Source organism: Camelus dromedarius, chromosome 3 (genome assembly GCF_036321535.1).
Source record: "Camelus dromedarius isolate mCamDro1 chromosome 3, mCamDro1.pat, whole genome shotgun sequence".
NCBI lineage: Eukaryota > Metazoa > Chordata > Mammalia > Artiodactyla > Camelidae > Camelus > Camelus dromedarius.
This window is the reverse complement of record NC_087438.1, coordinates 75,554,453-75,566,161: the sequence shown is the minus strand read 5'-3', so window position 1 is coordinate 75,566,161 and position 11,709 is coordinate 75,554,453. Positions and strand designations below refer to the sequence as shown.

The 11,709-nt window shown below is 38.3% G+C and overlaps 1 long non-coding RNA gene across 1 annotated transcript; it reads right to left on the bottom strand.

The window, feature by feature from the left end:
* Positions 1-3,659: 3,659 nt before the first annotated feature.
* LOC116152247 (uncharacterized) lies at positions 3,660-11,410 on the bottom strand. The gene is made up of 3 exons (XR_004135806.2): positions 11,335-11,410; positions 9,885-10,023; positions 3,660-3,728 (listed from the first exon to the last, which is right to left on the bottom strand). It is a non-coding gene; the product is annotated as an uncharacterized LOC116152247 (long non-coding RNA).
* Positions 11,411-11,709: the final 299 nt, after the last annotated feature.

Here is an 11,709-nt window from a genome sequence, read left to right as displayed (position 1 = left end):
ACATCTGAATGTCCCAGATGTTCAGCAAGCTTACCTAGAGAAACTTAAAGAAAGCGTAACCTAAGAATATGCACTGGGAGTCATCAAGGAAAGGGCTGGAGCTAGGTGACACGTGAAACAACAAGGACATTGGGCAGAAGCAGAAGCCTGAGTTTCACTAACACCTGAAGAATTAGGAGGAGCATAAATGGTCACAGGCAGAAGAAGGCAACTGGGAGAAAATGGTGGTACCAACACCAAGCACATGGAGTAGGCGAGCATGCATGTGAGAAATCCAGAAACGGAAAATTGGAAAACGTTCCCTGGAACTGGTAATTAGATATTAGTTCATAGTCCTCAAGAGCCATTTCCAAAGTGTGGGAGGCTGAAAGCAAATCACAGCGAATTGAGGACAGAAAGGTAAATGAAGGAATAGAATACAGTTAATATTATAGGAAAAGAAGAGTAAAGATATAGTAAGAAATTTACATGAGATGAGAGCTGAGAGATTTTACACTGTCAGAGGGGAGACACAGTGTCAAGACAGGAAGGGTGAGAATGCGATACATGTCAGTCTCTTAAAAAGAAAAAAAAAAGAGTCAGTAGAGACAATAAATTAATGATGTAGGAGAGAGAAATGTTAGTAAACATAATGTCTACAGATGGGGAAGGAGACGGATTTAAGGGAACAGATGAAGAAGGGGGCTGGGAAAAGAAGAAAGGCCTTTATTTTTAAGAATTGGAGGAAAATATGTCAGATGGATACAAGTACAAATAAGCATTCTGGTAGGGAAACAAAAGACTATTGAAAAGGGAGTGTGCTGAGCCCCTGAAGTAATCAAAGATATTTAAAAGTCATCAATCCCAAAAGAATGCTTTTTATGACTAAAGTGTATTCCTTTGAGATGATAGTCGTATTACCTCAGCCATGCTAAATCCGGTACATTTAGAAAATGATGGTACATAAAAACATATTCACAAAATAAGTCTCATGAGTAAAATTAACTTTGTCACTAAAAAGTCCACATAGGAATATAAAACATGATTTTCTAAGTGTGTCTTTCCCAATGGGACCTACTTTGATAGAAAAGAAGGAATTGGATCATGGTGAGTCATGTAGCCTCTATCTTATAGAGGTTGCTCTTAGAAAATAATGTCCTTTCTCTAGTTAAATATTATATTAGATAAAAGAGTGTGTTGTCTATGCCAAGAAGCACTGTAGTTGCACGTTAGTGGGTGTATGCATGTGTGGAAGACAGACAGGGGTTGGGAGGAAGCCTTATCTTACTGCATTTCTAGTTTTCTTACTGCATGGATCACAGCAAAGAGATTTAGCCACAGTCTCAGCCACTGCTATAGAGATGGATCCCCAATTAACTCTCGGAAGACCTCTCTTTCTTGAATATCCTTTTGCTTTAGGATATTCAGATACCTGCTTAGACTTTTCCTCTAATCCTTCCTATAGAGAAGGGAAGCTTCCTGGTTTGCCTCCATGGTGAACAGTGAAATCTTTGCCTATTAATGCAGAAGACATACACTTTAAACTATATGCCATAAGGGCAATGAAAAACAGGTTCTAATAGTTGTTTATTTGTGTGGGCAAATAGCATTTCTAGTTAGTAAACACACGTTTCCTCACTGCCCTCCTCCCCCAGTGTGTGACTGGACATGTCGAGTCAGTAAATCAGGCAGTTTACTGACCTGATTATAATTTTGAGGCCATCAGTTATACTGTTATGTCCTGTACTCAGATGGATTGTGTATGATGGGGGAAAGTGTTAGCAGCTAATGTAAAACAAATGTGCTGGCAGGTTAACTATTTGGTTCTTCAGTGAAACTCCCTCTCCTGTTGTTACGATGGTCTGTAACAATCAACAATTTAGTTGGGGATTTGAGGAGGCTCTCCTAACTTAGTAAGAATGATACATTGCTGTTCAAGTCACACACTTAGTCCCGGCCTGTACGTCTGGGGTTTCCTAGAGCATAATTTCATACCGCTTTCTGTACCTCCACACACCCCAAAGCAGGAGTTAATTCATACTGGACGCAGTTTCCTACAACTCTCTGTTTTGAAGTCATCAGGTATGAAGCAAGGCTCGGGGCCAAGAGTTAATGCCTTACTGCTTCCACCTGCCATGGAGTCCTTTGAGTCTGAGATACGACACCTTGACCGAAAGGGATTCTGTGAGCACACATTTTTCAGAAATAATAACATCTGAGTGCCTGTCTCATTTCCCTTTGCCTGGTGATACCTTCACAAACACCATTTAGAAAGGATTCAGCCGCTTGCAAGATACAGAATTTGAGTTCTAAAATGTCCAAAGGTGAGTGAACGCCCCTTTTTCCTTCTCTGGAGCATTTCTAATCACAATTTTGTTACCAGAGTCTAGATGCTGTATGAGACAAACCTACCTGAAACTCTAAAAATGACATCTTCTGTGCTGCTACTCTGTCTTGTGAGGTTACCAAATGAAAGCTGTTGAATGATTCGCAGCTCACTGTAACCAGAGTATTCACAAATAGGAAACTGTCAGTTTTGTTTGTTTGTTTGTTTTTTAATCCTGGAAGATGCCAGACTGACAGTGTTTATGGCTGGGCTCTTTGATTTAGGATCACACCCATGGTAAGAGGGAGGCTAAAATGGCAGTGAGTCTGCTGGCCTCTACCTTCCAAAAAGCAATGGAAAGTGATTTTCTCATTTGGAACTGAGAAGAGTAATGTCCACGTTCATTATCTGGCCACCCTTCTGGGGGCCAAACAGAATGCCAACTGAGACACTTTGGACAGAGCCAACAACTCTGCCTCCTGGCAGCAAAGCCTTCAATAGTTTAACCCAAAACTAGAAGTCATCAGTGCTATAGTGCTTCCTACGTATCACCATTTATAAAACTGAACCATTTTATTATCCTATTCCTGGACCTATTATTTATGGGTTTTTATTTCAGAAATAAAATATGGGGGCATCATAGGAGGGGAGAAGGATCTTACTTCCTTTCCTGCCCTATCAAATTAAGTATTGGCTTTACATTCCTGAAACAAATGAGCGTGATATTTACATCCATGTTCACTCGTCATTCGTTCTACCACTCACAGAACTAGAAAACTGTAAATTGCATGGGATGTTCCAAACAAGAATGCCATGAAACAGAATTTCTAGCGAGTGAGGGAGTATTCTAGCAGTTTCTGGTGAGGTAGCTAATTATTTTTTAGGGATGCTTTTAAGAATAGTCCTGCTACTAACGACATTAAGACTGAATGGGACTAAACTTCAACAGAAAGAAAACAGTACTCTTGAAACTTGTACTCTTGAGAAAATTAATTAAGACAGTTCCCCACTTCAATAAAGGTAAGAAAACTGATATTCTGCTACTGATAGAAATGCGACATCTAAGAGCATATGAATATTTCTTACAGAACTTCTTGTCCTAGCTTAGCAGGGCTACATCTTTGCACACTCTGGATGTGCTAAGCTGTCTAAAGGCAGAGTGGAAAGAGCACCTTCTCCCTTTTTCTTTTCACCCCACTAGTTCAAAAACAAAAAGAAAGCAAACAAACAAAAACAATACTTTCTTCACCCACTTTACTGGTGATTAAATTTTCCTTCATAGACATCAACATTTCATTTCCCAATAGAAGGATACTTAATCCAGTACCTTTGCAAGGTATACATCAGGACCTTACCTGAGGTCTGGTTTTATGAGAGGACCAGCTGGCATACAGGTAACTGTTTTGGAAGAATGGATGCCATTCTGTGGGGAAAACAAAAAATAAAAAGGAAGTTAAACAATACTTAAGACAGACTTTGGGTACCCCTCAAAGTAACCCGGGGCCAGATTTCACACTGAGACTGGCTTGTTGGAGCAGTTCTTGGAACAAAGGCATTGTAGTCAGGCACGCTTTGGTGAAATCCCATCTTTGCTGTACTGATCTATAAAATTTTAGGCAGATCAGTTGTCTCTAAACCTCATTTCTCTCTTCTATAGAACGCACATTAGTTTCTTGGCTTTTAATGGGGATTTCAGTAAATGATGACCACTGCAGAGACATCACTGTGTCAGAGGCCCATAGTAGGGACCCAGAGAAATAGTCAAGTGAGAGACATTGACTACTCCTTAGAAAACAGCATAGAAAACAAATGAATTATACACAGAAACAGAGACTCTCCCCAAAGTTCCTTTAAAACTTTTGGGACAGATAGTAAAATGTTAAACTGGGTAAAATAATCTCCTCTCTGACAGTGATTACCTGAGACCCAAGGAAGATGTTTAGCCCAGGCAGCCCTGTGCGGAGGTATAACATAGGGTGTTTTGCTTCTGAAGGACTTGATCAAGATGGTCTTAGCCATCCCCTCAGCCTGACTAAACTTTACATATGCTTCTCCATGACTCTAGGCCCCTGACCACCCTTTCCTTAGAGCATTTATTTTAGAAAACTTGTCATTATAAATCCTTTCTCTGCCCCTTTGAGTTGTATGTAAAGCTTCTTTCTGCCTCTTGCCAGTTTTACAACCCAGGAAATGTTTTTCTCAAGGACCAACGAATCCTTTTGGAATGTAAACATTGAAGGATAAAGCGCTCCAACTTCCCAGTTTCTGTGGAGAGTAGGAGTCTAACTTCTATGGGTGCCAATTAGCAAACACAGGTGGCTTAACCACAGAAAAAAATATTTGCCAACTCAGGAGTAACTAAATGTGCTCGATAAATCCCACTGATCAACCTGCTCTCTAACGTCCTCCAGTGCTTTTCCACTATCTCATCCCCAAGGTTTAAAACCCTCTGCCTTTTGGTTCAGTGAGGCTAAGTATCCAGACTTGCTCTGGGCTCTGTGCCCTATTGCTGGCAATGGTATCAGAATAAAATCAACTTCTGTCTGCTCATCTTGTCTGGTGCCATTTTTTTTTCCCTTAATAAGCTCCACTCTTGCTTTGAGGCCTCCTCTTGGCCATGAGTGCCTCTGTCAACATCTAGTCTGGTACAGTTTCCAAAACCTTCAAGGGGTGATGAATTGCAGGATAATGAAATTTGCAATGGAGGCGAGCTTCAGGGAGGTCCAGCTATACTTGGAGACCTTTAAGGTCTGCTACAGAATGTCTATCTCCTAATAGCTTCCTCTTGTGAGTCTACTTCCTGCTGATCTCTCCCGGTAGACTGGTGTAGCAAAACACAGTGGCAGTGGCCTTATATTTGCTCCTTGTACACATAGCCTTTTGCAATGTGACTTTGCCACCTCTCTTACCAAGAGATGCAGTCTTTTTCTCCAACTCATCAATCTGAGCATGGTCTTATGTCTTGCTTTAGTTAATGGGACACTAGCCAATAGGCCAGAAACAAATTTCAAAAGTGTGCATTGGGGCTCGTCCTTTCTTGCATGTTACTAGGACCTGTACTGCCTCCAGCTAATGAGGAGCAACATGAAGAGATCCCAGCCACCACAGCTTCCCCAGCTGAGTTCCTAAGCACCTGAGTGAAGCCATTCTAACCCCAGCTGATCTATCACACTCCAAAGCATCTAGCCAGCCTACAGAATCATGATAAATGATACATATTTATTGTTTTAAGAATTCGAGTTTACTTTTTTTTAATACAGAGAAAATTGATAACATTCAGCCATTACCTTTATTAAGAAAGCATGTACAAAAGGAAGAAGAAAGGAACAAAGAGGAAATACCACATCAACTGCAAAGATAAGTTCAAAATGGCAATAAACACACATCTATCATTAATTACTGTAAATGTTAATGGACTAAATGCTCCAGTCAAAACACATAGAGTGGCAGACTGGATAATAAAGCAAGAACCTTCAATATGCTGCATATAAGAGACCCACTTTAGGGATAAGGACACATATAGATTAAGAGTGAAAGGATGCAAAAGGATATTACATGCAAATGGAAAAGCCAAAAAAGCAGGTGTTGCAGTACTGATTTCAGACAAAACAGACTTTAGAACAAAGGCCATAAAGATAGAAATCAACAACAGAGAAACAAAGGAGAAAAAAAGAAAGCATGGAGATTAGACAATATGCTATTAAAAAACCGATGGGTCAATGAGGAAATCAAAGCTGAAATTAAAATATACCTTGAGACAAATGAAAATGAAAGCACAACCACACAAAACTTATGGGACACAGCAAAGGCAGTGCTAAGAGGGAAGTTTATAGCGATACAGGCCTTCCTCAAAAAAGAACAATCTCAAATAAACAATTTAACCCACCAACTAAAAGAACTAGAAAAATAAGAACAAAAAACCCCAAAAGCAGCAGAAGGAAGGAAATTATAAAGATCAGGAAGGAAACAAATAAAATAGAGATTAAAAAGACCATATAAAAATCAATCAAACCAAAAGCTGTTTTTTTTTTTAAAAAGTAAGTAAAATCAACAAACTTCTGGCCAAACTCACAAAGAAGAAAAAAGAGAGAGCACAAATTAGCAAAATAATTAAGGAAAATAGAGAAATTACAACAAATAAAATAGAAATACAGAATATCACATGAAAATATTATGAAAAACTATAAGGAACCAAACTGGATAACCTAGAGGAGATGGACAAGTTTCTGGAAGCATACAGTCCACCAAGACTGAATCAAGAAGAAACTGACCACTTGAACAAACCGATCACTAGAAATGGAATCGAAATAGCAATAAAAAACCTTCCTACAAATAAAAGTCCAGGACCGGATGACTTCACTGGGGAATTCTACCAAACATACAAAGAAGAACTCATACCAGTCCTTCTCAAACTCTTTCAGAAGATTGAAAAGGAGGGAATACTCCCAAACCCATTCTATGAAGCTACCATCACCCTGATACCAAAGCCAGGCAAAGACACTACAAAAAAAGAGAATTATAGGCCAATATCACTGATGAATATAGATGCCAAAATCCTCACCAAAATATTAGTAAATAGATTCCAACAACACATAAAAAAGATTATACATCAGGACCAAGTGGGGTTCATCCCAGGGACACAAGGGTGGTTCAACATATGCAAATCAGTCAATGTAATACATCACATCAACAAGAGAAAGGACAAAAACCACATGATCATCTCAATCGATGCAGAAAAAGCATTTGATAAAATCCAACACTCATTTATGGTAAAAACTCTCACCAAAGTGGGTATAGAGGGAACGTATCTCAACAAAATAAAAGCTATATGTGCCAAACCTACAGTCAGCATAATACTCAACGGTGAAAAACTCAAAAGCTTCCCACTAAAATCTGGGACAAGACAAGGATGCCCACTATCAACACTCCTATTCAACATAGTCTTGGAAGTCCTAGCCACAGCAATCAGGCAAGAGAGAGAAATAAAACGGATCCAAATTGGAAAAGAAGAGGTAAAAGTGTCACTATATGCCGACGACATGTTACTATATATAGAAAACCCTAAAAGGTCCACACAAAAGCTACTAGAGCTGATCAAAGAATTCAGCAACATAGCAGGTTACAAGATTAACGTTCAAAAATCAGTTGCATTTCTTTACACTAACGATGAATCAACAGAAAAAGAAAGTAAAGAAACAATCCCCTTTAAAATAGCACCCAAAGTAATAAAATATCTGGGAATAAATCTAACCAAGGAGGTGAAAGAATCATACACAGAAAACTATAAACCACTGATGAAGGAAATTAAAGAAGACTTTAAAAAATGGAAAGATATCCCATGCTCTTGGATTGGAAGAATCAATATTGTTAAAATGGTCACACTGCCCAAGGCAATCTACAGATTTAATGCAATCCCTATCAAATTACCCAGGACATATTTCACAGAACTAGAACAAATCATAATAAAATTTATATGGAACCATCAAAGACCTAGAATTGCCAAAGCATTACTGAAGGAAAAAAAAGAGGCTTCAGACAATACTATAGAGCTACAGTCATCAAGACAGCATGGTATTGGTACAAAAACAGACATATAGACCAATGGAACAGAATAGAGAGCCCAGAAATGAACCCACAAACTTTTGATCAACTAATCTTCGACAAAGGAGGCAAGAATATACAATGGAATAAAGACAGTCTCTTCAGCAAATGGTGTTGGGGAAACTAGACAGCAGCATGTAAAGCAATGAAGCTAGAACACTCCCTTACACCATACACAAAAATAAACTCAAAATGGATCAAAGACTTAAACATAAGACAAGATACAATAAACCTCTTAGAGGAAAATACAGGCAAAACATTATCTGACATACATCTCAGAAATGTTTTCCTAGAACAGTCTACTCAAGCAATAGAAATAAAAGCAAGAATAAACAAATGGGACCTAATGAAACTTACAAGCTTCTGCACAGCAAAGGAAACCATAAGTAAAACAAAAAGACAACCTACGGAATGGGAGAAAATTTTTGCAAATGAAACCGACAAAGGCTTGATCTCCAGAATATATAAGCAGCTCATATGACTTAATAAGAAACAACCAAACAACCCAATCCAAAAATGGGCAAACAAGTAATTCTCCAAGGAAGACATACAAATGATCAATAGGCACATGAAAAAATGCTCAACACCACTAATTATCAGAGAAATGCGAATCAAAACTACAAGGTATCACCTCACACCAGTCAGAATGGCCATCATTCAAAAATCCACAAATAACAAATGGTGGAGAGGCTGTGGAGAAAGGGGAATCCTCCTACACTGCTGGTGGGAATGCAGTTTGGTGCAGCCACTGTGGAAAGCAGTATGGAGATTCCTCAAAAGACTAGGAATAGACTTACCATATGACCCAGGAATCCCACTTCTGGGCATATATCCAGGAGGAACCCTACTTCAGGATGACACCTGCACCCCAATGTTCATAGCAGCATTATTTACAATAGCCAAGACATGGAGACAGCCTAAATGTCCATCAACAGATGACTGGATAACGAAGATGTGGTATATTTATACAATGGAATACTACTCAGCCATAAAAACCGACAACATAACGCCATTTTCAGCAACATGGATGCTCCTGGAGCATGTCATTCTAAGTGAAGTAAGCCAGAAAGAGAAAGAAAAATACCATGAGATCGCTCATATGTGGACTCTAAAAAAAAAAACCGAAAACAAACAAACAAAGCTTAAATACAAAACAGAAACAGACTCATAGACATAGAATACAAACTTGTGGTTGCCAAGGGGGCGGAGGGTGGGAAGGGATAGACGGGATTTCAAAATTGTAGAACAGATAAACAAGATTATACTGTATAGCACAAGGAAATATACACAAGATCTTATGGTAGCTCACAGAGAAAATAATGTGGCAATGAATGTATATATGTTCATGTATAACTGAAAAAATTGTGCTCTACACTGAAATTTGACACAACATTGTAAAATGATTATAACTTAATAAAAAAATGTTAAAAAAAAAAAAAGAAAGCATGAATCAGTTCCCAGCCAAGTAACACAATGAGATATTAGCCAGAGAAGGAGGGGTATCCAAGAAAACATTTCTTCATAGAGTGATCCTCAAACATGAAATGTTAGCTGGAATTTAAAAGAAGTTTTTAAAGGTAATTCAGAATCTCACAGAAAATCAATCTCTCTGTAAGACTAAAAATACCTCAGCTTTGAACACTGTTTTCATTCTTACTAGACCTGAAAGCACGTCCATTGATCTAGCAGGAGCAATTTGCTAATAATTAGGCTGGCAAGGCAGGCTTGGGATTGTTATGAAAAGGCTGGATGAGGGGCCCTTTCAGCTCACAGAAGTCACTGCCCTAATGAGAGAGAAAAGATGAAGAAGCAACAACTGAAAAATGCCTCTGTTTCCTAAAATTCAGGTGAGATTAAACTCTATCACAGAAGAATAACTTCCAAGTGAGAAACCACCCCATGCAGTATTCGTTGCCTCTGCAGAGAAGAAATGGTCTTTAAGTCAAGTTCCCCTCTCAAGAGACCCTGCAACACTTACCTCTCCTCCTCCTTTTTTCTTCCTCTCCTTCTCCTTCTTTGTCTTCCATGAGTGTAAACAATATGCACTTGTCCATCTCTCCCATTAGATGTGAAGTTCCTTGAAGGCAGGATCTGTGCTTAATTCATGTTTTTATCTCCTACAGCACAAGGTACAGAGGAGGCGCTCAATAAATGTTAGTTAAATAAATGAATGGAAGAGGACAAGTTCTACGTGATACAGGGACTAATATCCAGATAACCCCGTTCCTGTTCCCAAGGCCTGAACACGGAGCTTGGCAAAAAATGGTTCCCAACTTCATGTGAAATAAAGTGCATACTACAAAAAGCTATATAATTCATGAAGATGTGTCATTCTTTTTCATGAGGATGCCTGAAATTCCACTAGAAATCATGACACAATACTTCTATGTTTATTTGAGTGAATTCCTTTGAGTGAATACCAAATAGTATTTTTTAAACTGAAGTGTAATCGATTTACAGTATCATGTTAATTTCTGGTATACAGCATAGTGATATACAAATATATACATATACATATATATATTTCTTGTCATATTCCTTTTCATCGTAGGCTATTACAGGTCTTGAATATAGTCCCCTGTGTTATGCAGTAGGACCTTATTGTTTATCTATAGATAGTCTTTGTTACTTGCATGTCTTCTTTTTGTTTGGGAGAACAGAAGGCCTGAGAGGGAACAGACTTCGTCGTGTGTCAAAACAAAACTCTCTTCCTGAGATAGCACAGGGCTAACAAGTTGCATCTTAAGGTAAATATTTTTTTGGAAGCTCAAACTAATTAAAAACAGCATTATCTGCTTTCAATGGGTTAACAGGGTAAGATTATTTTTACTGTTTCAGTTTGCTTATATCCCGAAAAAGGAAAAAATAAATCCCTTCCCTTATAAAATATTTATTGTTTTATATTTTAAAAGAAAGAACCAAATCAATTCTATTTTGAAAGACACATTAAAAATGTAAGCACAAAGCACAGGGTGCATTTCACAGAAGATTGGAACTACTAACATTTTTTTTTTTTCATCTACCAGAAGAAATCAAATGAAGCCAGTTTGCCTCTGGGGTTTTAAACATCATTACAATTCATCTTAATAATGAAGTTAAAATTAACTGAAAGAAGACAATATGGAAAAAAAATCCCTTATACCACTAATGTGGGTTTATTCATGGGAAAATGGATAAAAGTAATATCCCCTGGGTATAGTTAAGAAAAAAAAATCAAAAGTATATAGGTGACCCATGATGACAGCAGCACCTCAGTCACTTTGTGTTGACGACAGCATAAACTAATGCATAACACGCACACTTTATACCCGTATAGCAACCCATGTTGTGCGTATACACACATACGCACCCAATAAAAAATAAATGCAACCACCAAGAGATCTTTAAAATTACATTAAAAAATGCTACAGTCAAGATGATCTACTTACCATGGAATTCTGTTTCTGGTATCACACATTAACTGTAGCAACTCAGTTCTGTTACACGTAAGCTTCCCAGTGGTCTCTGTGGAATCTTTCTATTAAGGAATGAAAAGACAGATGAAAAGGTCAAAAGGGGGCATCTCCACTCCACCGGGCCCTCAAATGTCTCCTGCTTTAACTTTTACCCTCTCCCTCTGCAAAAAAGAACCAAACAGGTAGCTTGCTCCTTGGAGATGGACAGGCGATTTGTTTTTAACCAATTAAATTCTTTTCAGAAAACTAAAGCTGTCACATGGGAGATGTAATGATGGTAACAGTAATGAATTGCAGAACCCAGTTACACACTAGAAGATGCATGTTTGCTTGGCTATCAGGTGGGAA